This window comes from Atractosteus spatula, chromosome 12 (genome assembly GCF_055471065.1).
Source record: "Atractosteus spatula isolate fAtrSpa1 chromosome 12, fAtrSpa1.hap1, whole genome shotgun sequence".
Lineage (NCBI taxonomy): Eukaryota > Metazoa > Chordata > Actinopteri > Semionotiformes > Lepisosteidae > Atractosteus > Atractosteus spatula.
The window spans coordinates 3092618-3119668 of record NC_142717.1 but is presented as its reverse complement, the minus strand read 5'-3'; the positions used below and the strand labels follow the sequence as shown (position 1 = coordinate 3119668).

Below are 27051 nucleotides of genomic sequence, written 5' to 3'. Positions count from 1 at the left end.
GTTCAACATCTCCCTAAAAGTACAGCTAGTGTTGTGTGGGATGTTTTTACCCAATGTATTGATTGCCTATATGTTTTTTTTATACTTTTTATATTATAAATAATTGGCATGTGTGTATTTTAAGTACTGAGCCACAAAAAGAGGTCACTTTGGGAAAATTAAAATAAAATTCAGTTATTGAGTGGTTGAATTTTTTCTTGAAATTGCATGTAAAAATGATGCTGTGTTCTCTGAAAGTAATGTGAATATAATACAGTAATAAATGAGGGGTTGCACGGCAGTGGTTAGCTTTGTTGCTTCACAGTTTTGGGGCTCTGGTTTCAATTCCAGACCTACAGTAGGTTGTGTTATTTTCTTGGCGTTTGTACGTTCACCCTGTGTTCACATGGGCTTCCTCATGTGCTTGAGTGTACAGTATGTGCTTGAGTGTTGGTGTCTAAGTCTGCCCGAAGATGGGCTGCCGTCCCGTCCAGGGTGTATCCCAGCTTGGGCCCAGTGTTTCCTAGGATAGGCTCTGACCCATTGCCACCCTCAATCGGATAAGTGGGTACTGATGTAGCACTACTTGGAAGGTCTGGTACTGGATGAAGCGTTGTTCCTAAGAGGTCGGTTTAACAGTGGAATAGTGTTGTCTTACACAGTCTGTTTTGAATAACTCAGGAGACGCTTGAGATAAGCTTCTAACCTGCTGCAATAAGTTAGAAGTGATTTTCTTTTGTGATTTGCCAGTTACATATCTGTTATTGGTCATCAGTATTTCCTGGATGACAACATCTAGGTGTTCTGTGCAATCTAGAGTGATCTCCTCATGATGTCAGTGCACAAATGAAATCCATCAGCATCTCATCCTCATGGGTATGGACCTATTAAATAGCTATCAAGTCTGGTAACACACATTTCACCTAAGAGTTTTGAAATCTTCCTTGCTTAACTCTATGACTTCAGCACTCTGCATCTCCTTTCCAAACCATTTTCCTTGAATCCCTTTGTGCAGATTGATGGTCCATGCAGATTGTTATCTTTATATTTAACACTCTAAATGAGTTTAAAAAATAATGGAAGGAAAGTGTGTGTTATATTATTAGTCAGCACCGCAACATTCCTGCAAACATGTTTTCGAGAATTGACAAGTCTTTTGCAAGATGCCTTTCATAGTAATGTCGGTATATACAGTACTGTATATCTCTTTAATTATTGAAACATCTTGTCTTTAGAGGATTTGATTCAGCCCATTATGCTGAATAGGTAAATGTTGTGTCAGCATAGTACCTACCTTATTGAACATTTGATAAAAAATGCCATTAGGTTTAGTTTATTTTTAGGTTTTGTTGCCTAAACCGCATATACACATTATTAATGTCTTAATAATTGGTATTGATTATTATTAATAAGAATTAGAATGTGGTATGGTTTTCTAGAGCTCTGCACTATGGAAACATGAAGCTTTGTCACAAAGCGAACACAGTGAACCAGAAGGAGCTGAGTGAGGGTCACCTGGGAGGGAATCTTGGACAGATATTGGGGAGATGGGCCATGCACAACCTTTCATGTAAGCACACCTGACTGGAAGCCAGTGTAAAACCTCCAACACAGTGATGCAATCATTTGTGTGCGACCCAGTTAGGCTCCCAGCTGAAAACTCCCACAAGTGCAGTGTTACAAAACTCCAGACAAAAGGTGTTGAAAAGGAAACATATAAATCAGTTTTCATGGCAGAGATACAGGTCATATTTCTCAAAACTAAACACATACTGTACAGGAGATTCAAAAGTCAATCTGTGATCCATGATCAAGCCCGATGCTTTTCATTTTTGATCAAAACTCAAGCACAGTGCTGTCATTTGACAAGTTTACAACATGGTACAATCCTATAACGTGACCTCTGGCTTATCACTACTATGATGCAAATGGTTGTGTGTCGTCTGAGCTTTTATATCAGAAATGCAATCAGAGAGATCTGAAACTGCTACCTTGGTGTCAGGTTTAGTGTGGACCTAGATTTATCATCTGCATAGAAATGGTCATTCAGACCTTGTAATTTTAGTGTTTGACCAAGGGGAACTAGACCAGTACTGCGGCAGGTTCAAAAGCTGCTGGTGCCATGCCAAAGCTCACAGAGTCATTTATAATGTCAAGCACCAAAAGGGCGAAGGGCAGAGAAACAGACTTGAATGTCCAGAAGTACTCCTTTCCATGTTTTACCTGTGTGACTTAGTCGCACAAACACTGAATCCCCCCTGTCTCATTGTATTTCTCTACAAGTATTGTATTTTGCTATTAGTGTTTTTAATAAGAGCCAGGAAATGTCAATAAAATGTTTGTGTTTAGTTCTATGTCACAATATTTCCTGGTCATGCCCTTTCCAGCCCCTCAGTTTCAGTCAGTGTCATCCCATCATTCCCTGGAAGAGGAGCTCAGTGAAAGATGATTGTACTTTCCCCAAATTATTATTATTATTTCTTTTTAACTTCAGAAAATGCAGCTTGTGCCAGCTATGTTTAAACTCTAAAAAAACATTTCACAATCTTCAGAACAATGCAGTATTTATATATAAAAAGGAAAGAAAAACCGGTCCGAAGACATACTAGGTCTGCGTGCACTAATGAGCTCTAGGTTGGGTAAAAAGATGGCATTTCAAGATATGCTTCATGACAACGTCAGCCCTTGGCTTGTCTGAAATGCTAAATGTGATCACGGAAATGCGTTCCAGTTCACAGGTAGAACATTATTTTGGCTGCTGTACGAGAGTGGTGTCCTTGCTAAACAACAAATACTAGCAAGCTGAAACGTGCAATTTTTCTCTCTTGACAGCGGAGATGGAAGGGAAGAGGTTTTGCACAAACAAATTTCAGCTAGAGCATAACTGCTTCCAGGGCCCCCAGATGCAGTGTTAATAGGAGGCAGAAGTGTAGTGTAGTCCTGATTGATCGTACCGCGAAACCTGCTGGGTCTGTTTAAACCCAGGACCCCGGCTGTAGAGCTGCAAGACCCTCTCCTCGATTTGTTGCCCACATTCCAAAGCTCCTAAAAAACAAGAGAGAAAAGGTCATTTATTTTATCTTGCTTCATCTGCCAGGAGGAGGCAGTATCTGCTCAGATTATAACTGTGTGCCACAGAAGGTTTGCTGAGTTCAGAGCGTAACCGTAACATTTTCCTTTGTCTGGCAGAACTAACCCACAAATGATTTATTTCAGGAGTGGTTTCCAATTAATCTCCATCTCCAACTGCTTTACAAAAATAGATTGATGTCTCCTGATCATTATCTTCTGTTGAGGATTATTTTGCCAGAGTAATTATGTTCACTCTCAGCCTAAAGTGATCACATTTTTGAACATCTTTTTATAACCGGTAATGCGTTTTACATTGTATTGGAAACAGTAGACTGCTCATTACATTTTATTATATATACTGGAAATTTATTCTGAATACGAATAAATCGAAAGTCAGGTAGATATTTTTCTGCTCTAAGTATTTAATGTTTTAAATGAGCTGAGAATTCTGGAATTATCTTTTAGGTAATACAAATTTAAAAGGCCAACATATCTTGATGCCTTGTCTGTTTTTTTTCCCATGTTCTCCCTGAAAGCCAGCCTTTCTGCTTAAAATGTGCCTTGAAGAAGTTTTCAGGGACCTCAGTAATGACCATTTTGTAAAACTACTGAATGCTCACACTGAAGACTTCTAAGGGCAAGTAATGTTACAGTAAATGTCAGCAAAACCTAAAGACAAGCAATGCATTATGTTGATGGCATATATATTCAGACCCGTGACGTCAATATTTGCAATTACAGCCACAAGCCTTTTTTGGAAGGTCTCTACCAACGTTACATGCAGGTTTGATGCACTTCTGGCCCTTTTCTCTTGACGGATTTGTTCAGGCTCTTTCAAGTTGCTTCATGTTGCTTGGGGATCGATGTAGGGACGGAAGGTCTCAAACCTTTCTGCAGATTCTCAGTCGGATTCAAGTCGGAAGCGGGTTTTTCTCTCAAGATTTGCTCCATCTATGTTCCCATCAGTCTTGACAAGTTTCCTACACCCCCCTCCCCCTGTTGAGAGAGCTATAACACCACCACGCTTGACAGCAGGGATGGTAAGATGTGCTGTGCCACATGTAAGACTGTTTTGGCACGTTTGCAGTATCACTTTGTTCCCATGTGGGACTTTTTTCTTCAGTTCCGTACAAGTCCCCTTCTTGGAGTGACAGGGATATTGTTGACCCATGGACCAAGACGTCACTGAAAGACATTTTCTGTGTTTTTAAACCCTTCTCCGTGAATGTTCCTTCATACAACTTTATGCCTGAGTTGTGTTGAAAGCTTCTTGGTCTTCACAGTTCCATTGTAGTTGAAGTAGTGCTCGAAATTCACTACTTTCTATAAAAAATGAACAGTAAAGAAACTGCCAGAAGGAGGTGTATTCATTCTGAAATCATGTGAGTCACTATTATTGCGCACATACAGTAGGCCACTTGATTAATCGTGTGGCTCATTAAGGTGATTATGTGTGCCTTAATTAGTTTGAATACCTATGCAATCATGGCTTTTGCATTTTTCATGTTTAATTCTTTCATTTGTTTTTTCTTTTGAATGCGTGGATTATGTTGTATAATGTATATAAGCACTTCTAAATATCATGACTGCAGACTTTTCAGCAACAAAATGTGAAAGCTTGGCAAGGGTTTGATTATTTTTTGCAGGCACTGGTTAATTCATAATTTTGAACTTCAGTTGAAATAATTTAAGTTCTTTGTTTATCAAACAAATTGTGAGAAAGGTCCTAGAGAAACATTAAAGAAAACAAATCATTTCAAACTAAGTTAAGTCCGGTCCACATACTTTAACATAAGTTAAGTCCACAGTCTGATGGCATAACTTAGGGTTAATTGGCTTCTGAGAAAATTGGCCCCAGTGTGACTGTCTGTGTCTGTGTCTGTGTATGCCTTGTGATGGACTGGCGTCCCATCCAGGGTGTATCCTGCCTTGTGTCCATTTCTTGCTGGGAAAGGCTCCGACTCCACTGTGACCCTGCGCTGCATAAAGCGATCAGATAATGGATAGGTGCGTAATGCTGACGTGAATTTTGTAATTCAACTAGAATACACATATATCCCTCTCTACTTTGTGTGAATTCACTAGGCTTTTTAGGTTATTTTTTTAAATTTAATTTAGAATGTTTAAAAGGCAGCAATATTATAGAAAAATACTGAGCTCATTACTGAGTTTTATAGATGCATTTTGCTAGTACTGGACTGAACTAACACCGAACATTACAAGATTAGGGCAATTGTGTTAACTAACAATCTATATGATTTTAAAAATGCAATAACTGAACTTATTTTATCCGCTCCTTCTGGTGCTGAAGGCATGGTTAGGCATATGGATTGTGTGGGTCTAAATTGGGATTAGCGGCTTCAACAAGGAGAAAGTCTGGAGCCGAGTGTGCAGTAGTGTAACATTATAGTTGCTGTAGTCTTGAAATATGTGCAGCTTCCTCTTAAGCCAAGGCATTGCTTATGCAGCTGTCTGCCAGTGTTTGGAATCTCTGCATGGAACAAAACTTTTCTTCTCTCTCTTTTTCAGTGCTCTGCCTTAAGAATTGTGTGGAATACCGATAGCATTTTAGATCTCTGTGTTATTTGTTATGTTAATGTTTGCCATGTGAGCTGACTGATATTTTCTGGCAAGCTCACCTTCCAGTCCTAAACCCATAAAAAATCTTTTTTTACACTTTTATCACTGACTAATTTTTGTTTTGTTTTTTTGGTTGGAAACATTCTGCCGTTAAGAGCTGTTTCTAAAAAAATCACAATTTTAATAAAACTTATTTTTATTACATGCGGTACATAAATCACTGTTGTCCTAGAAAACGAGTTAGGGCTGTGATGATATTCCAAAACCTGTATATATTTACAAATCTTGCTGCTGCATTTAGTTCATTGCCAACCTGTGTAGTTACTACATTATGCAGCTTAATCTGATCCATATCAGTGTCTTGGAACTAAGAAGAAAAGTGAAGTATAGACTGTCTGTACAGGTCTGAACATGCAGTTGCAGCTATGAAAATGTGAATTTTACACTGCATATTGATAGATGCCTAGGACTTACATTAAATCAGCGCAGCACAACCCTCAACACTTGTTCTTTTGTCTTGTGTGACAAGCTAACCTCCCCAGCGTACAATAGCAGTCTTGTTTAGTTTGCCTGTGGTCTTTTTAGCACAGCTGGATTGGCTTTGTCTGTCATTTCTTTCTTGTCTCTGCCCCATAAAGCATCAGACCCCAGCAGCCCACCTGTATCCTCCCTGGCTGCTTTACTAGGGTACGTTCTCTTTGAGATGGACACCTGGCTGTTTTTTTTTTAAGTTGAGTCTGAACCCACTCTCGGTGTTGGGTGTCTGATAATTGCTTTCACAGCCTTGGAATTTGCACCAGTTTCTTTCCTTCCTGCTTTCTCTTCCGCCGATGGCGATTTGCACCATCTCTCTTACTTACCTCTTGACTACTGAGTCTACTGACCGATGACCATTCCAGCTCTTTTATCTTCTGGTTTCAATAAACCTGAAATCCTTGTCGGCATTCACGCATGTGGGAGCTCAGTTCCCCATTTGTCTCGACGGTGGATTGTTTTGGAGAGGGCGAGGGTCCGCTGCACATCTTGGCCAGTGTTGCGTCTCCCTGGGCCGCCTTGTCACACTTGCAATTAAGAAAACGCAGCAGTGAAAGACTTGTGATAAATTCTGCTGGACCAGAGTTTCCTTCACTGTTGGAGAGAACCTCTAACGTACTGGATCTGCACCCTCTTTGCTGCTTTGTACTTCTTGACCTTTACGATTCATAAACCTCTAGTTAAAGCCAAGTGTACAGCAGCATGCCAAGAAAAGCTGGCAGTTGGGTTTGTTTGAAAGTGTAGTCGAAGAGTCATCAGGGTATAACTTCTGCCTAGTATGATAACAGCAAGACAGCATATTCATGCCACATAAAATGTGTTTAAGGCTTTTGCAACAGAGTGGCAGTCTTGTTTAATGACAAGCAAAAAGCACAAGCGAAGCTTGGCACGTCTCAGATGGATCATGGTAAGGATTAGAGCTGCTACCCATGAGCAAAGACACTAGCAGAAAAGTAATACAGCTGTCAGCAGATGCGTGCTGCTGTCTGGATTCAACATGCGTGTACCCAGTGTAGGATGAAAGGAAATGTTTCCCCTATGCCTGTGGCAGAAATTAACTGTCTTGTTGTCAAACGTCAGTTGCTTTCTTTAAAGTCCAATGCATCAAAGTGGGGTAAGGGACACACACTTCAGTGAGTGGCCCGAGACCCATTGTGAATGAGCAAGGCAGCAATCGGTTTGTGTGTCCAGCCAGACTGCAGGGAGATTTGTGGAGAGTCTTTTAGAAACATACTGTAATTCTTGCCTGGCTGTTGACATGAAAGCAGATATCGCACATAACATCATAACAATGTGCGTTCAAAGAAGGCCCTCAGATGAACATGAAAGGAGCTACATGTTTGTTTGACGATAGCACGGAATGAACAAGTGAATTGCTGACATCAAAGGAGTTTAGATTAGCTCGTTCAGAACAGATATACAGTATTACTTAAGGAACAAACTTTTCCTGGAGTGCAGTGTTTTTTTAACAACATCCAACCCCACCAAGATACAGTATGTCAGATACCACTGGCTTAACTAAAGCAGAATATACCATTTCCTGCTTTAGAGTACGTTATCAGAAATAACAGCATCTACTTTATACAGTATACTTTGTACTGATAAACATTTAGTAATCAGTATCCCCCAAAATGAATATCAATTAGATCTACAAAAAAATAAAAACAGTGAAATGCTATTATGTAGTAGGTTTAAATTTTCATTGTACTGTAAACTGAATTATTCTTACTTTAAAATGAAATTTAAAAATCCTGAATATTTGTCTCTTGTACATGTCTTTGCCTTAAGTGTTCATAAAATAGAAGATTAGAAAAATACCCTTTGGGTGGGAGTTGAAGAGTTGGAAGACCGCTCTTGTGGTTAGATACAATGGTACAGTATATGGTCAGATGAAATGAAAATTGAGCTTTTTGGACATTCTTATCAGTGTTATGTTTGGTGTGAAAAAAGCTAAACTTCATGTTGAGAGGACACTCATGGCCACTGATAAATATTGTGGGGGGTCTTTATGTTTTGGGGTTGTTTTGCATCTATGGGCCCTGGAGCCCTTCTGAAGATGGAGGAAATCATGAACCCCAGCACAGGCCGGGAATCACAGAATAGCTGAATTTTGACATTTTGGGTAAATACATGGTTCTTTCTGCCAAAAAGCTCAAGCTTACCCCAAAATGGACATTCCAGCATGTCAATGATCTAAAGCATGCATCCAGAACAACACAAAAGTAATGGTTAATTGCTTAACTGCATGCAACATAAATGTCCTCAAGTGGCCATCACTATCTCCAGACTTCAATCCTATTGAGTATTTGTGATTCTAATTCAATAATGAAAGCCAAAGAGTCTGAAAAAAATATTTGAAGGAATGTTCATCAATAGACCTCTGAAGGGCCACAACCTCATAGCTCACTGCACTAGGCATCCAGTCGGTGTAAGCTCTGCCAGAGGAGGATTTACAAAATACGAACTGTGGCCCTGTAAATAATTGTTCATTAATTGATTATTTCTGACTAATATGACTTTGCTCTGTGCAATGCTATTAATATTACTGCTTAACGTTTTTTATAATTTTTAAGCAAGGAGCATGGTCCAATGTGCAAATCTAATGTGTATATCTTCCTGTCATTTGATGTTCATTGTTCCTGTTCCATCGGGGGTAGGAATAGCTTTGGAAGCTCGGGTCTTATGCCACCATCAGAGTGATGATTGAGGATGAGGTGTAGTGTTGTGTGTACCTCCCCGTATTGACATACATCATTTTCTTTTTATTTGTCACAGATGAGCTTTAGTATGATGAATTACCTCATGCTGGTTTTGCCACCGGATACTTTTGGTTTGTTTGGATCTGTAACCACAGGCAAATGGTCAAATGCTTCTAACGCCATTTTCCTTAATTCCGTTTAAATACTAATGCCAGGAGACAGACAGCGGTGATAAGAGTAGCTGTCAGGGTGACGTTCGGAGCTTGATGTGCTTGGGGAATGGGAGGCATAAGAAGGTTAGCTTGGAGCTACGACCAGGTCTTGGATATTGAAAGAGGGTGAGAAATTAGATTTTTAGTTATTATTGTGATGTTTTGTAAATGCCACCATTATGTTCCAGAATATGATTTTTTTTGAGTGCTGAATGTCAGCTTTTTTTTTCTTTTTTTTCTTTTTTAATGGTACGGCTGAATTTCTAAACGTCCAAGTTTAAAATGCCGAAACTGAAAACATACATGATACAGAGTTTTTAGGAATTTCAAAAACTCAGGTTAGGTTTTGACAAAATTCTAGAAGGCCAATGCATGTCATCACACTGCTCATTTAACAGCGGCTTGAGAATGTGTCAGTTATACCATGGGTGCCCCACTCAGCAGACTTGAGCTCGGCTCCACTGAGCATTAAATTTGTTAGGTGAACTGGGGTGAGGTGTGGCATCTGCCCAGGAAGACCAGTGAACATGCTCATGCTTGTCCAGACTCTACAAGAGGAAGGGGAGAGAACCCCAAGAGACAGCATCTGCAACCTAGGGCAAAGCATGTATCACTGAGCTATGACTTGTACATCTTCCAACAGTAGCTACACACTCTGCAAGCCTGTGATTTTCACAGTAGACCCCCTGCTGATTTACGATTGGCGATTTACGAAACTGTCGTGGCGTAGAGTGGGAAACGTGAGCCAATGACTCTTTCTACACCGGAACAGCCCAGGGTTGATAAAATAAATGTCCATGTTTTGAGAGGAAAGATAAGGTAACTGAATACAGGTATAGTGGGGAGGGATATTTGAAAGTGTGTTTGGCTGTCCTAGCAAAAAAAAAAGCTTCCATGTTCCTGACCCATTACTGTTTTGTGCCAGTGAAAACAGGTTAGGCAAAGCTCTTACGTAGGGTAGTCGAGGAGTAATTAAACTAGGGAATTTGGGGCTGGAAGCTCACAACAGGCCAGTTTGGTTGGGATCAGGAAATCCCCGGGCAAGAATGTTTTTAAATAACACGTCTATTTTAAAATGCTTATACCTCAGTGCCAGACGTACTGTATAATGAGGAATAATTTGCAGTACCTCGGGGCTAATGCGTCAACAGGTAACTCTTTCACACGACGTTTTAAGATTCAAAGATAGAAAAAGAATCGTGGATCACGGCCTTTCCGGGCAGGTGAGACTCAGCATTTCCTCGTAAAACCGTTGAACGAACGTTTGGACACAACAAAGGTTGTGATGGATGAAAGTCACAGCAGAGCTTTACTGTGAAAAGATTGTTTAAATTAAACTGTATAAAATAAGGAGGCTAATGCAGGCTTGTCAAGGGAGTATAGATCGCTGTGTTTGGATGAAAAGCGACCTCCTCCACTGGACACCTCAGGTAAAATGGAGGGATGAATGGGCGTGAGCCCTGGCTAATTTGACAGTTAGGTTGCTAGGGAACCTTGAAATGAAAGTGCAGGACAGATAGAACTGAAGGAGCTAAAAGGATGGTCTTTTCATTGTGAAGTTTCCTGGAATTGTGAATGTCTGTCGCGCGCCGAAATGAAAAGGGGCTTCTTTATTGATCCCGACGGGAGGGAAAAGAAAGGAATCGGGCCCCACTTCACTCCAAGAATGTGCTCCTCGCGATTTTACGTTCAGGTGATAAATAGTTTGTGGAGGAGCACAAAGTGAGAGTAAAGGTGTCAAATAACAGGCGAGTGCTTTTCAGAATGAAGCAGGGCTGACACTAATCCTGAAAAAGTGGACTTGAAGAGCACTGGGTCGCATACAATTGGAAGTGAGTAATTGCAACCTGGGGACTGTAGCAGTATGTGAAAGAATGGAACATGTAAGGCTGAACTGAGACAACTTGGGTCTTTGCAGTTTTAACCTGAGGGCAACGTTTCGACCTTTGGAAATTCATATACAGTAGCTGTCAATGACATCGCTGGCCACTGGACTGTTTTTCTAAAACTCCCCGTTTTAGTGGCATGGGAAAACAGCTTTCAGAACCAGAGTTGAGAGATTCTGAGGTTATGTATGTGTGCATGTTTCAGAATTTTGCTCATCATCTTCACATTGTGTTTCGTGGTAAGCGTTAACAGCTCAATAAATGTATGTTTGCAAGTGAAGGTACCTTTTATAGGACATGGTTTGTAACACATAATGTTAAATACTGTGCAACTATCTGTCCTCTACTTACTTAACTGCAGTAAGTACTTAAATATCTGTACTTGAGATAGTAATTCTGGATAGTATTCTGTATTCTATATTTGAGATAGTAATTCTCGTTTTGTATAACTAGCAGGATGCAGTGTGAAAATTTGAACATAAGAAAACCCTTTGTGTGAAAGGTATCTCTAATTCCTCTTTTCCATGATTTATACTTGCATCATGTGGTTCAGATTCTCAAGAGTTTTATTCGGTTGACTTTTTTAATGGCTCTGAGGAAGCCATTGTCTGGCATTCTCAATGTACTCACACACTCACTTGTCCTCCAGACTGCCAATTCACTGATAATAGAACTCTTGGAGTAGTTGGAGTAGGTAGATGTGTCAGCAGTGAGGGAATTATTCTTAATTCCTTTTCTGATAAGTCTTTTATATCTTAAACGCTTGTGTCTTGAAACTTTCCACTCCAACGGTTGTGAAAGTATGTAGTTCTGCTTTTGTCAATATATGCTGCATTGTCAGCGTATGTTATGTTGCAAGGCATAACTGCCATATGTTCCTGACAGAGTAACAGAAACAATGAGGAACTTGCTTGACTGCTCTTCACGTGCACAGCCAATGTCAAATCCATTTTATGGACAAGTTCTACAGACTTTACTGTATAAAAAAAACACTCTTTGTAATACGTCTTTGAGTCTGGCCTGCAAGAGCTAGGCTCCCGTATGCATATGTAATAAAGAAGACTTCTGCTAAACGGACACCCGAATTGCTGTCATTTGTTTGACCCAACAGTATGCACAGGCTCTAAAGGAACAGGTCCATGCTGAAAGGAAAAGAAAAGAGATGCATCGTTTCGGCTGCTGTTTATACTTGTCCACTTTCAGGACCAGTGATCACGTACTGTTGTGTCTAGTTTTAGGAGAGTCAGTGTTTGTAATACTGGAATGTTTTCATAAGTCAGTCACAGTACATTTGTAGCCTGGACACGTGCGTTTTGATTTGCTTATTGTCATTTGTCTCTAATCCTTCAGTAACAATTTGCCAGCAAGTGGTTGATTTTGAGTAGAAATTAGGAAGTGATTGAACAAAAGGAAAAAAAGTTTACCTCTAAGCTGCAGTTTACACTTGTACCCCCAACTAAATTGAGAGTGTGAGCAATAGAAGGAACCCATTCTACTTAAGTATCTCTGGGATGTCTGATTGCACATCTTTGTGTGGCCCTGATATTATAACTCACCTTTGTCCATGGCTGTTTTCTGCAAAATGTCAAAAATGAATGAAAACTGTGATTTTACTGTATGATGTTATTATGAGAAACTGAAAACTAAAACACTCTTCAGTCTTCCACTCTTGTAAGACATGGAGGCAATGAATATTAGCTGATCTGCAAGGGATATGTCTGACGTAGATTCTACAATAATCAAAAAGGAATTTACAATCTGCGACAGGTTATTTTTTTAAAGTACCCTTTGTGAAAATGATAAATTCCTCACGAGGCAATCAAACTGACTCCTAGTTTTAAAGTAATTCCTACAGCATGTGCTCAACTAATTCCCAGTTCTTTGTCTCCACTGAAAGAGATGCCACCGGAGTCAGGAATAACTGCAACAACCTGTTTCTAATACGTGTGGTCAGTTTCAACTGTGTTTTTAGTTTTGAGTTAAACTGACCTTTGGCTTGTGTTTGAGAAATCCAGAGTGGCTTTGCATTTCTGCGACATACTCCTGCCATGCTCAAGGACACAAACCACAGCGTGTTTTCAGTCATCGCAGCCACAACCGCTAAATGCCCTTACTAGAGAAAACAAATCTCCAGACATTTAACACACAAAAAAAACAGACCCTTCTCTGATGGACGATAAAGTAACCAGACATGAGAACAGATTGAGGATCATATATGACGACAACTGTAAATGTAAAATTTTGACATCATTTTGACCCATTTGAGATCCAAATATATTGTGCCTTTTCGTTTATTGTACTGCAGAATGCTGTATTAGTGATCTATGGGCCAAGGTTGGGTGTGATTTTACCTTCATTACGTGTATATACTGTATTACACAGTGTCCATAACAGACTGACTGTGAACTGTCTGTTGTAGCTGCTGTTGTTCCCTCTTGGGGCTCTGTGAAGCTCCTTGAGTTGTTTTTAAATCTCTAATAAATGGTGCGTTATGGTTGTGAATGGTTGCTAAATAGCTTGTCAATTTTTATTTTATTTTAACAACCGTTGCTCACAGGCGATTTTATACTTTTGTACTCAGCTGTCATATTTTCTGAGCGCACAGTCTTCTGGTATTTTTATCAAAGCCCTGCACAGTTTCCAAGAGTTAAGAAATGCCCCATCATTGGATTTGTGATTTTTCTGATGAGGAAATAAAGATGTAATTGAATTGTGGTACCCAAACAATAGATTATATGTTTTATGACATATTTCCTCACATATATAATTCTGGGTTTATTTCTGCGGGGTGCTCCTCAGCCTGAGACCCTTGGTTGCAGCCCCTAAAGCCCAAGCATTAATCCTGTGCTCTGACTGCAAGGTAAATAATTCAGCTGTTGAAACCCACCCTGGAGAACAGTGGCCATTGCAATTCTGGCTTTGTGAACTGATGCATTGTTCTGAAGCAGCAGAACACTCCTTGTCAGTATCCTCGAAAGTCCTTCAGTTGCAGACTTCATGCAACTGGGCCAGAGAGTCAGACTTTGCAGTGTATACTTTGTAACTACTGTCAGTAGAAAACTGAGGTGGATCATTTGAAGATTGTTTCTAGAATTTACATTGCCCCATGTATTGTCTCCAGCAACATCTTCATCTGTAACATTCAAATTCTTGTTCCAAATAGTAAAGTTACTAAGGGTTTTTGCTAAGCCTCTACCAGAAAAAAAAACATAGACGAAAGAAACTAGTTTTATTGCTTTTCCACTTCAGATTAAGGAAGTGGGTGCATGGACGACTTTGCCTATCAGGAGATGCCATAGGCACCCACTGCAGAGCTTAGATCTGAGTAAATAAAGAGGATCCAGATAGCGTGTATTGAGATTACAACTCCTGGAATGAGCAGAGGTCATCCTTATTAAAGTTAAAAGCTCAAATATATCTGTTTGTCACTCCACAGTGAAACAGAGAGAGCAATTATCTGTGAGGAAGTTATTATTATGAAACATAGAGTGAGGTGGTCATGTTTTTCAAGGTTTTGCGATTTCTTCCACTAAATGTCAATTTATAATTAACTGCATTATTATGGAGCCAAAATGCAGTCTGCTGTTATATAAGTTGTATAAATTAAATCTTGAACTCTGTATGGAAAGAGAAGCTTTTTCAAGTGGATGCCAAGATATGGCAGTGTCTTGAACCAAACCAACCATAATCACAAGATAAATGTATCAAAATCCCGTCTGAAGTTTGGCAGGGCTAGGCCTCCCCTGTGCTGAGGATAGAATCATTTTCCAAAAAGCCAAAATGTTTGAAAGATATGCAAAATGTTTTATAGACTGTTTCTAAACTGGTCACCTCTGAATGTAAACCTGGGACCATCTCTGGTCAATTGCCATGATTGAACCATCTTAATCTAGTCAATCTTAACTGGTAAAAGAACATTCATTTTTGACTGATTTAATAATATATATACATTTTTAATGTATACTGTATGAACTGCACAACAGTCACTTTTGAATAAACCTTAAAGTATAGTGATGCCATGTTTGTTATAAACACGGTGGCAACCACTTGATCCAAAAACTTTATAAAAACTGAAGAGTCTCGGTTTTACTGTAAGTCTTTTGGATCAGCTGCCTTATACAGATTCAGTATTAAAAGTCATTTAAAAATAGATCCACCGTACAGATAGCTGCCCAAGTGTCAGGAGGTTTTAAGGCTGCTGTAAGACATTCATGACCAAAACAAAACTACACTGGTTATCAGATGAAATACTGTATAATTGTGGTCTGAAAAAAAGCTTATATGCTTGTTAAACTATTTTCCAAAATCTTAGAAATACAAGGCACAATGCAAGTGTCCTGTACCTGTTAAAGTCTGACTTGTCCTCATTGAAAAGAGGCAGAACAAAGGCAAACTTCCACTCTACTGGGATTTCAGCTGTTTAAGCTGTTTAATAAAAGGGTCAGTGGAGCAGATATTAAATGAGTAGCAGGTTTTGTAAAAAACCCATTTTGTACTATTGTTACCAGAGGATTTACTACTGTCAATTTTATGAAGCTCAGCTAATATTTTTCTGGAACTCTGGTATTCTGGATTTTGTTTGTATTAAATTAAATTCAGCATTATTGTTAAATAACCATCAGACACATAACCAGCATTAATGAAATGTTCACTGAGTGCCTTAACAATTTGTTTTTTTTTCTGTTAAAGCACTGTGTTTTCCTAAATACTTGAAATGAGTAAATGAGGGGGTAATGACTTGTTCTTTACAAATTTAACTGATCTCCAAAATGTATTATGATTGCTTAAAAGAGATTAGAAAATTGTGACAGCTCATTTTGGAGATTGTAATGGGCTGTATTGTATGTCTTTATTTGTAACTTCTCAGAAAGAACAGCAATCACTTTGTTCATAAAAGGCTATGATATTTCACCAAGGTAATTTATTTAGTATAAATAAAGTTTACAGATCAGACTAAGCCAAGGATTATTGTAGCTCTTAACTTTAAACCTCATAATTGGTGTGTGCTTAATATTTCTACAGCTATCTTTAAAAAAATCAGAGGATCTTTGAGCACTTGATAGGATGAGAGGAATTGAGTTTTCCAATTTATTCATCGTTGCTCCAGTTTATTAAAGCCAGATCATGTGGAAAAGCTTGTTCATTAATATCCTTAAGACTTCTTTTAGATGAAATCCTAAGGCGAGACTTCTCTTTGCATCTTCTTCTGACATGATACAGCTATGATACAGTGATCACTAGGATCATCACAAAATGCCGTCGACAGGCAGTGTTTATGAGTGCAATGTCAGGCAAGGTTGACAAGTTTGGTGACTTCAAATTCTAGTATGTTTGGTTCTCATCTGGAGCAGCATTAAAGAATCAAATTGCATTATAAAAATATTGGTGTGTTAGAACAATACCCAGTCAAAGCTCACAATAAAATTGATTTGGAGCTCGAGTAAGGAGCAATATCAGGATTACATCAGAGTGAAGTGGGCCCCGGTCTTCATGACTCATGAATCTGCGATCCCCGTCTCAGTCCTTGCCTGTCTCGTGGGAAAGGATAACAAACGAAAACAGAATTCGACAGGGAAGTCGACAAATTGCAGGAGCGGGAGAATGAGTTGGCTGAGTGGGAAGGAACTGAGAAAACAATTTACTTCCTCTTTATGACAGGACAGTAGCTCTGCATGTATAATAGTAATAAAAACATGATGTAAAAAGTAAAGATAGTGCGCTCTGCTAAGGATGAAAAAAATAACCTCTAATATAGGCTAAGGATAATATCATAACAGTGATCTAATTTGTTTGGTTGCCTGTGCAATAACCTGAATTAAAGGGAGAAAACAATGTTTTATCATTGTTGTAAGGTTGGCTGGAAGGTTGCCTGTTCGTATCCCGTGGCCGGCAGAGAAGTCCTACTCCATTGGGCCCCTGAGCAAGGCCCCTAACCCCAACTGCTCCAGGGGTGCCGTATAAATGGCTGACCCTGCGCTCTGACCCCCAGCTTCTCTCCCTGTCTGTGTGTCTCATGGAGAGCAAGCTGGGGTATGACAAATTCCTAAAATTGTATATGGCCAATAAAGTGATCTTATCTTATTTCAGAAACAGTTAACAGTTAAGAGAAAACTCCAGACAAAGTCCTGAGTTTAAACCAATAGAAAAGTTATGGCAATACATGAAGATTGCAGTCCATCAAAATTCCCCAAAGAATTTGGCAGAACTGTCGCAATTTTACCAGGAAGAATAGGCAAGATTATGTCATCTGACTACAAAGCTGTTAGAGACTTAAAAGGCTCACAGCCATAATTGCTGCCAATCACACTTCCACTACTTAAGAGGCTGAATACTTAAGTACAGTACATTTCAGTTTGAATGTTTTCTTTGTTGGTTTGCTGACATCAAAGTTACTTTGCAATATAACTGTTCATTGTGATTCATTATAGTTTTTAATCTAAATATGTCATTATGAGAATAAGAAAACTTATGTAATATAATGTAATATGAATTATCTAATAATAATTGATTATTATCAATTGTTGATATTATTTAGCAAAATATGCTAAAATGCCATATGAAAAAATGGCCTTTTAGCATATTTTATGTACTGTGGAATGTTTTTAATGACCTGAAACCAAGGTGTTTTGTATTTTATGAGAGGGCTGCTTTGGCTATACTTCAGGAAATGTCAAATGATTTGTGGAAAAAAACATATCTGTTTCACAAGACCAGTCTAAACTTTGCCTTTTGTATAGCAGCTGGTACAATGACTATATAGAGATGTGCTGTTCAGATCAAACACTGAGAGGAAGATTATGAAGGAAGCTTTTAAGTGTCATTGAGAAAATGGATGAGGAAGCTTAGTTTGTTTTGTTGTTGAAAACATAAAAAACATGGGATGTAAGTAATCCATTATACAGCTAAATGAAAAAATAAATGTGTATTGAGGGATAGTATGGTTTGCAGGTAGTTATAGCTTGCCTCTGCTATAACTTTAAACCAAAGAAATAATTGAGCACTGTTTAGTGTTTAGCTCTGTTGGAGGGAACCATCTTGATTCTGGATTTAAGAGCTGCAGATTTTATTGTTGATAAGGAATCAATATACAAGGTTAATTTTTCTGATCCAGAACAGGATTTAGTTGGGTTTTTGTTTACTTGTAAATTCTTGTGGCGGGGTACAATTAATTCTCTGTTAGCTACTTCTAGCAGAAAAGCGTAACTCAGACGTTCAGTTTTAAGATGAGAGCAGAACAAAGCATGTTTACTTGCGTGAAAAATAGAGAATATTCTAGAATGGGTAAGCTTGTTTAAAATTGATTCAAATTTTATAGGAAACGCAAAGAAACATAACATTTTCCCTAATGTTAAAATGGCATAATGGCAACCACAATCCTAATTTTAATATTTAGGTCTGTAATCTAATTCAAACCAAATTGAAAAACCAAAAGCCAGTCTTTACAGTTCAGACGGAGATCCTGACCTATAAATCAGTGTAAATTTCAAACATTTAAACACTGAAACCCCAAAACGAGCCCATGCTTTAAATTAAAGTATCAGGAAAACAACTCATGAATCTCCCTTTGCTAGCATTATAAATCAGAAGAGTTCGGCCTCTCAGAATGGTACTTGTCTTTGCTTGTTTTTTTTCTTGGTTATGACAGAAACCTGAAGCTTTCTGCATTTGCATTTCAGAAATTGCCTATCTTTGACAGGAGAAGTACAGACTCCCTCTCTTCTCTGTAACCTGAGAAGACATCTTGAATTGGAGTAGTTGTGCTGCATGAGATGGGTAATTCACAATCTCGTGAAACACAGCCTGCCTTAACATTACAGCTGAAACATTGTATACAGCTTAATACTGTGTCCAGAAATCTTTCTTAATCTGTATTTCAAAACAAATTGGAATACCTTCAGTCTGATATAAAATATCTCAGGCAATAGGGAAGCTGTAGCTAATTTAAGGGGATTTCCAATTATTCTTCCAAAATCTTAATATAGAGATAATAATTACCATACCGGGACGCAGGCAATAAACACGCAGAAGAGTGGTAATGTAAGTGCTCTTTTATTAGTCAGAATGGCTTAGCTCTCAGCAAGCAGCAAGAAGAAAGACATAAAACATAGCATGAAGGTGGGGTATCATGATTAACAGAGGCCAGAAAGGTCACAATGGGAACCTGAGACCACAGACCAGGATGGGGAAACATGGGACAGCCACACATGATGAATTTACACACATTTACACACACCCCTGTCCTTCCCCTCATGTCCCAGGACTTAACAATGTCCCTGATATTTCACAGCTGTCCCTGACAAGTTTCCGTCTCTCCCAGCAGGCTCTCCTGGGACTGATATCACCTGCCCCACTGCTTGTCCGCTCTGTTTGTTGTCTTATTATGTACAGAGGGGTGTGCTTGTGACTGCAGGACATCAGCTGAAAGGGCCTGAAAAAGAGAGAAGAGACAGCATCTGCTAGACCATGAGTCATCCAGCTTGCCAAAAGTTATCTCATGCTCTAGTTTTTACTTATTTGCATACCATCGATACTGTTTCTCATGTCAGTAATATCCCCACTCACATTTTTAACAATAATCATTCTTTACACTTATATCGCTGTTTTCTGGACACTCCTCTCAAAGCACTTTACAGGTAATGGGGATCTCCCCTCCACCTCCACCAGTGTGCAACACCCACGCACAGTCCTCTCCCCACACACCAGCTCTCAGTGGGGAGGAGAGCAGAGTGATGAAGCCAGTTCAGAGAGGGGGGTTATTAGGAGGCCATGATGGGTAAAGGCCAGGGGGGAAATTTGGCCAGGACACTGGGGTAACACCCCTACTCTTTTCGAGAAACGCCCTGGGATTTTTAAACGACCACAGAGAGTCAGGGCCTCGGTTTTACATCTCATCTGAAGGACGACACCTTTTTTTTACAGTATAGTGTCCCCGTCACTATACTGGGACATTAGGACCCACACAGACCGCGGGGTGAGCACCCTCTGCTCGCCCCACTAACGCCTCTTCCAGCAGCAGCCTTAGTTTAGGTCTCCCATCCAGGTACTGGCCAGGCTCACACCTGCTGAGCTTCAGTGGGGCTGCCAGTGGTGAGTTGCAGGGTGATATGGCTGCTGGCAATTTTTATCAATAAATATAATATCTTAAATGAATATGCACCATGTAGCGTGATCCTTGCCCTTGCTCTCCTTTGCTGGATTTCCAATCTCATGCTCACAGCAGAGTTGGTAACTGTCTGGGTGTCAAGGCAGGTTGAATTACCAGCAGATTCACTATTTTCACCACTATGGTTATCACATCATTGAGATCAGAATGCGAAATCTTGGCTTAAAGATTTTCTTGATGAATAATACTATGAATATTTACCATGGGGTGGCCAATGTGATCCGCAATGATCTTTATGAATCCCTTATGTTTTGCAACTGCAGCAGGGGCACCGTCAGTCTGTTGAAAATATTTTCTTGATGTCAGTTTCTCTTTCCTCAAAATGATTAATGAAGTTCTTAGCTATCTCTTGCCCTGTCATTGTGCCATGAAGGAGGTTTAGGCAGCAGAGCTCTTCTCGAATTCCACCTGAGTCACGGTATCTCAAAAGAAGACTGGCTAATCGTGATATAGTGGTTATATCCACGCACTCAGTGCACCAACAGTACGGGCTTTATGTTGAAAAACTCCATATTGATCTCTCCGAAAGGGCTGAAATGAGCAAACATTTGACTTTGCTTTCTTAGCAACACCCATTTTGTCCAAAATACTGTGTTTGACTTTACATTTAAGTGTGATAAATGCTGTAAGCGTCATGGATCGCAAACCTTCCTGTGAAAACTAGCTCTGCTAAAATAAAGCAGTAAATAAACCAAGTGAATTGTTTTCATTGGGTAGCATTTTGTAGGGAATAACAGAACAGTCAAGCATACTGTAGTTCTTATCGTTTGTTTAGCTCAGTTTCTCCATGGCTTATTAGACCTTTAATGCATGTGCCGTTTAAAACCCCTTTGCAGTAGTGTGCCCTAGATTGCTGACCCCTCTACTAGATGGATACGAGGCAGAAAGAGGTAGAATATTCCCCTCTGTTTTACTGGAGAGGAAGAGGAAAGAGTGAAAGAGTAACGGGAAAAGGGCAGAAGTCAGGAGACAGTCCAACTCCAGAGGGTGTGAAACAGTGCAATAGTAATACATACATCTGTTTTTCCACCTGTAGCATACAGTACATAACTAAAATGCCAGAGAAGCAACTAACAAGGGAATTCAACAGTGAAAATACACTCGTCTGTTAGGTGAAACTTTGAATTAGACACCTATGCAGCAATCAGTGTTGCCAACATTCATCAGTGGCACTGAAACTGTGTAGAGTAGATTGGGAATGAGTAGAAAGGGAGAGGAATTGAACTGTTAGTACGTTTGCACAGCTCCTGTGTTGTTTTATTTGTAGATGTGCTCAAAGTGGAGAAGAATGGGAAAAATCCTCCTAAATTAGCTTCAGCCTTCCCTCGCGAACTGTCATGGCTCGTAGCCCGAGGCCGAAATGTTTTATTTTGTGAATGACGCAGGGCTTCAGCTGGTACTCAGGTGGTGAAAAATAGTTCTCTCTCACAAAGTGATGTAAAGGCTGTGCTGTTGACTGGAGCTGATTGATAGCCTCATACCTTTCACCCCCCTGCCACCATTCTTGCCTTTTCTGCATTTCGGCACAGTAATTACTGCAGGCTGCACTGATGATTAATATACACAGGACTCCAGCAGCACAGCTCAGCTCCAGGCTCCCCCTTCTTCCTCTTTCGCTTCTGAATTTAAAATCGCTGTAAATGTTTGGTCAAATCGCGAAGCCTCCTTCTCTGTTGATTCTCTACCCCTTGGGCTGGCGACTCCCGCAAGCCAGCCCTGGTGAAGAAAATGCCTTGAAGGCTATAATGAACCCCATCACCCGGGAGCAGCAACGTAACAGACTGAGGAAACCGAGCAAACCGAGCAGATGTCTGTACATGAGAACAGAGTAACACTATTCATCAGGGAACAATTCAACTTACAGATTAAACACAAAGCCACATGCATTCCAGCTACACTTCACAGGTTGTAGTGTGTTGTCTCCCCTTTGGGTCGATTCTTTCTTCCATTTTACAAAAGTGCAACACAGATTAGATTTGGTCTTGGAGATGGTCCTAGTTTGTAGTACACTGCTTTTCAGGTAACACTAATTCTCTGATCCGGCAGCATCATTAACTCTTGTGTAGTTTTATAATTATTGGATTCCTGGATAAAAGGTTAGAAAATGGATGTAATTATTATTATTATTATTATTATTATTATTATTATTATTATTATTATTATATAATTATTATATAGATGCCTGAATTATGCTAAATATAATGCAATTCTTAGATTTCAGCACCAGACTTCATAATTCTGTATACATTTCTGAAGTTCAACAGAATTCAATTTTCAGTAAATGTATGCATTCTTGACCAAATGTGAATGTGGACCGTTGCATAAAATTGCATTGCTTTAAAATTTGCTCTGTTTCTGTTTTCGTATGAAGAAAAACAAACTGTTGGAAATTTTGGGGGTTATAGCTCATTACATTTTTTCTTTTTTTTCTTTTAATGCAATATTTTTTTAGCAGCTTAAACATCAGTGTTACAGTAGGTGGGTCACAGAAGATTCAATTATTTCTTAAAACCGGAGAAAGAAAATGGAAACACAAAGCAATAGCCTGCTTCTACAGTCTTAGATTCCATATCAACTATTGTCATACTGTATGGCTGCACTAAGGGTTAAACACTGAATTTATTTAACATAAGAGCTCAGTTTTTACTGGGTTTACAAATGTAGAATGAGCAGTGTTTTTGATTTCTATTCTTTTTTTTCCAAGATTGTGTTGGGAATAGAGTAAACAGTACAATTAGTCTCAGGCAGAAGTCAAACCCTGCTCACACACAGCTTTCAAGATACACCTCTCACTTTACCCTCTCATAGTTAGGCCATTTGAAGCACAGGGGTTACCTGGTTGAAGTCAAAATTCTAATGCTTATTCTAACCCTGACCCTAGATGTAAAGTACAGTAATGCTCACTTAACACTAGCTTTGGAACTAAGCCAAAAGGTCAGCACAGTTTGGCAAAATGTCTTCCATAGCCACTTTGTGGTTGAGATAACTGCATTTTATTTGATAGATTAATGTGAAAATTGGGTAAAGGTTAAAATTCGTCCTGTACAGAGAATTTATTTAATTTCACAGCTCAGTTTTTAGAGGTTTTTGTCTACTACTCTCTCATCTTCCACATGGTTTAAGGCAACCATGTGTCAGAATGAGGCTATATTACCTAGAAAACATAACTGGCTCCCAGTGTTTTGAGTAGTGATTTCTCAAAGACATAATTAGCCTTCTAGGGCATATACTGTAGCTGTGCATATTGATAGAGAATATGTGCTTCCCTTTTAATTTTAAGAAGGACTTAAGATCATAGGAATTTCTTGAGACAAAAGTGTCTCCTTTGCAGTGTTCAAGTAAATCGCAGATTAGCCAAAAGTTTTTTGTTCCGGTTTTTGTGTTTGCTAGCAAGCACAGTTTCTTTTGTTCCAAGATTTCCATTTCAATCCTGTGCTTTATGTTGAACTGTCTCCCTGAAATGCAGTCGTGTATGTTTTTAAGTGGAATGTCACACAACTGGTAATATTTTCGTGAGCAAATCACTGCGGTTTAGAGTGAGGGCAGGAAAGAACTGGCTTGACAAAGCCCCGTTGGGAACTGCTTAGGAATCAGCAGCAGGCTAGCAGCTGCGTGTTCCACAGCTTGTCTCAGCCTGAATCGTCCCAGAGCTGCTCCTCTTTGTGACATTCAAGTTGACTTTCACATCCTGTTGTCACAGCTCCAGTCTTTTTGCTGACCAGGATTTGTAGTTCTGTACAGTTTATCAGAATCATAGACTCTTGTAAAGGGACAACTTTTGTGTACTGATACTCGTTGTGTACTGATTGTGTACTGATACTCGTTGATTGTACACAACACTTGACTATCTATAGAGGCATTTTTATCAGGGAATACCTAATATGCTGATAGCAGCTCAAACGACCTTTGTCTATTGGAAGTAGCTCCTAATTTACTAGTGTGCTACTCTTTTCCCCTTGTTTTCTGTGAGATTCAATTATACTTTGGAATAGAATTCAAAGATGCCAGCGCTATAGGTTTTCAAAGTAACTGGAGTTCCTGTTGCTGTCACAGATGCTGTCAGTGCTTTGCAGTAATGCTTGGTCTTGATATACACGGAAAAATGTATATGGAGAAAAGTTCTGTCTACCTGCATAACATATATTATCAGTTGTTTCACAAACTGTTTTAAAGTCTAATACAATTTCGCTGTAGGTGCCTTCTAATCAAATCTAATGAGAGTTTAAATTATTCTTGGCAGTTGCATTGCAGAGAATAGTATGAAGTGCACCTTAAGGTCCAGTGCTAACTTGGGGTTTCTGTGTCTTCCTCATATGGGATAAAAGAAGAGCTGTCATCTCGCTGTTTACTGAATAACATTAGAGGGGTAAACGATAAAGAATATTTATAAAAGAAGAGCACAAATGATTTCTTAGGATGATCACTATTATGCTGGCTGTAAATCTGATAATTCACAGCACTTGAGGGTAATACTGCAATTGTATGCAAATTAGACTGTGAAATTCACATTTTCATTTCTGCTTCATTTAGGCTTTCCATTCTTCGTCAGGGTAATATTACTCCTCCAGCTTTATTGCACTTTCAATGAGGAGGTAAATCATTTGTACATTTCTTTGCTAGAGTTTTGCAAAATGTGATGCAAGTGTGTGCATGTGATTGGGCCCTCTAGGTTACTGCTCGCCTGGACTGCAACATTTCTGTTTTACAATTTTATTATTTGTTACATCAGCTACATAAAGCAATAATTCATATAAACCAGTCTTGATTGCAGGATCGAATGTGTCCAGATCTCACAGTGCTGTCATATTAAATTCTACAGATATTTGCTTTGTAATGTTACTTTAGTGTGCAGGATGTTCTAGAATTCAGAAGTATAACAACTTGTGGTATTTTGGGACATTTTAGCCTTTTGTTTTTATTGGAAAAACAGTATCTTTATATCAATACCTCAAGAATATATCAGTATACTGTATATACTGTATATATATCAATACCTTAGGAATTTCATTTGTATCTGTTCTATACAGTATATTAGTAAACCAGTTTATATTGCTTTGGTAACTGCCTTTGGTAACTCATATCATGGAATGTACTGTAATGGACAGACGGCTAAACTAAGAACTAATACCATGCTAATGGTAATAGTTTATTGTGAAATCGAAAAGTGCTTTGCCTTATTTTGACTGACATCATGTACTCTGATACTCTCAAACACCAGTTACTGTAGTATACTTTAGGTTAGTCAAATTAAAATTTTAGCGCATGAAACCAAATGTTATCAAATTGGTTTGAAGCATGACACTGCTCTGGTAGTCAAATTTAGATAAATGAAAAACCTATGCATTGAAACTCCAGATGCCTGTTGATTGATGGCTTGTTAAAATTAGGAGGTCTTTCACGCAGAACGTTGTGAACTAAATCTCTGAGTTAACTCCTGCACATTTATCCATTCATTTTTTTTATGTTTCATTTGGAAAGAAGCAGCACGTGGAAAAGTGTAGGCAAGCATCTGCACTGTTCAGACAATCTAATGTAAAAGTAAATCTGTAAGTGGTAATGTAATTTTGTTTGATTGGTAAAATGCTTTCTTGATGTGTGCACTTGTATTTTGCAGTTTCTAAATTACCCTACCCAGAATAGGTTTGAGCAGCTGACAAGAGAAGAAAACGCTTTTATGAGGGAATTAATGAATAAATGAATGCAGTCTTCACTTGTTTCACGTGTGTTTTTAGTTCAGTAAACAGTCAAAAAGAAGTGCATTGTGTTTTAGATATTTTTTGTCAAACCTGTAAATTACTGAGAATAAGAATATTTTGTAAGAATGTATTTTGTAGGAGTGGGTGGTAAACATCCAGTGCAATCTTCTCATAGTGAATTCACAAAGTAATGATTTTAATTGACAGGTTAAAAAATGGTTTTATTCTTCACTATCTAGTTAGGCATCTAGTTATAGTCTCAGAAGCTTTTAAAGCTTTGAAATTTAACACATTATTATAAGCTGCATAACTGCACAAGCAGCATCATTTACATTTCATCCGAACCCAAGAAGAGTTATAATAGAAAGGGGGCCATTTCAGCTCATCCTCTTTGTTTGGTTGTTAGTACTTAATCAAATCAGTGAACTACTGGCAGCCATGTGAGGCTAAATATCATTCTTTTCAGTATGACTTTGTACAATTCTGATAATTGCAGCTACACAGAGCTAAGTACAACTGCAGTAGAACATTTTTAGATTTTTTAAGCAAGTCAAAAAGTGATTTTGGATCATGGGGGTTATGAATAAATGGGAAAAAGGTACCAAATAGCATTGCATATTTTTTAGTACATTTGTCTGGTGCCCAGGTCAGATAAAAAAAGTGAAATCTCCACATTGTTTATATTTTTGTGCAATTGCTCTCTCCTCTGCACATCAAGTCAGTGTCGGAATGTTTTCATTAACTGTATATTCCCGCAAAAGATGTTGGGATACTAAATATGAAGTAGAGTTACTGTATTGTTACTTGGCCTTGCTGCTGTACATAACTCTATTAGAGTCAGCTGAAAAAGACAAGTAATGCATTTTTTTTCTAGGGAGTAAAAATATAGTTGCTGTAGAAAGGTTCCTTCCTGAAAGAAGGTCATCTCGTTCATCTGGATAGTAATAATAAATTGTTAACCTGTAGATCTCTTCCAGCCTTTTTTTGAATGATGCCAGAGAACCTGTTTCAACATGACTGGTTAACTTACTCTATTACCCTTTCCATAAAGACATGCCTCTTGTTTTCTTTCCTCATTTCACATACTCTCAATACTTACTTCCATGTGTTATATACTGTACTGTATCATGTAGCATTTTTGTTTCCTCTGTTCAGGGTAAAGATTCATTTATCTTAACCTGTCTGTGTATGATGTTGATTTAGGGACAAGGCCTTGCTGTTTCATGAATG

General features: G+C 38.8%; 1 protein-coding gene across 1 annotated transcript in view; it reads left to right on the top strand.

Annotated features, from left to right (window-relative positions):
- Positions 1 to 27051, top strand: part of rbms3 (RNA binding motif, single stranded interacting protein) — a 348159-nt gene that overhangs the window by 37829 nt on the left and 283279 nt on the right. The window lies entirely within an intron of this gene.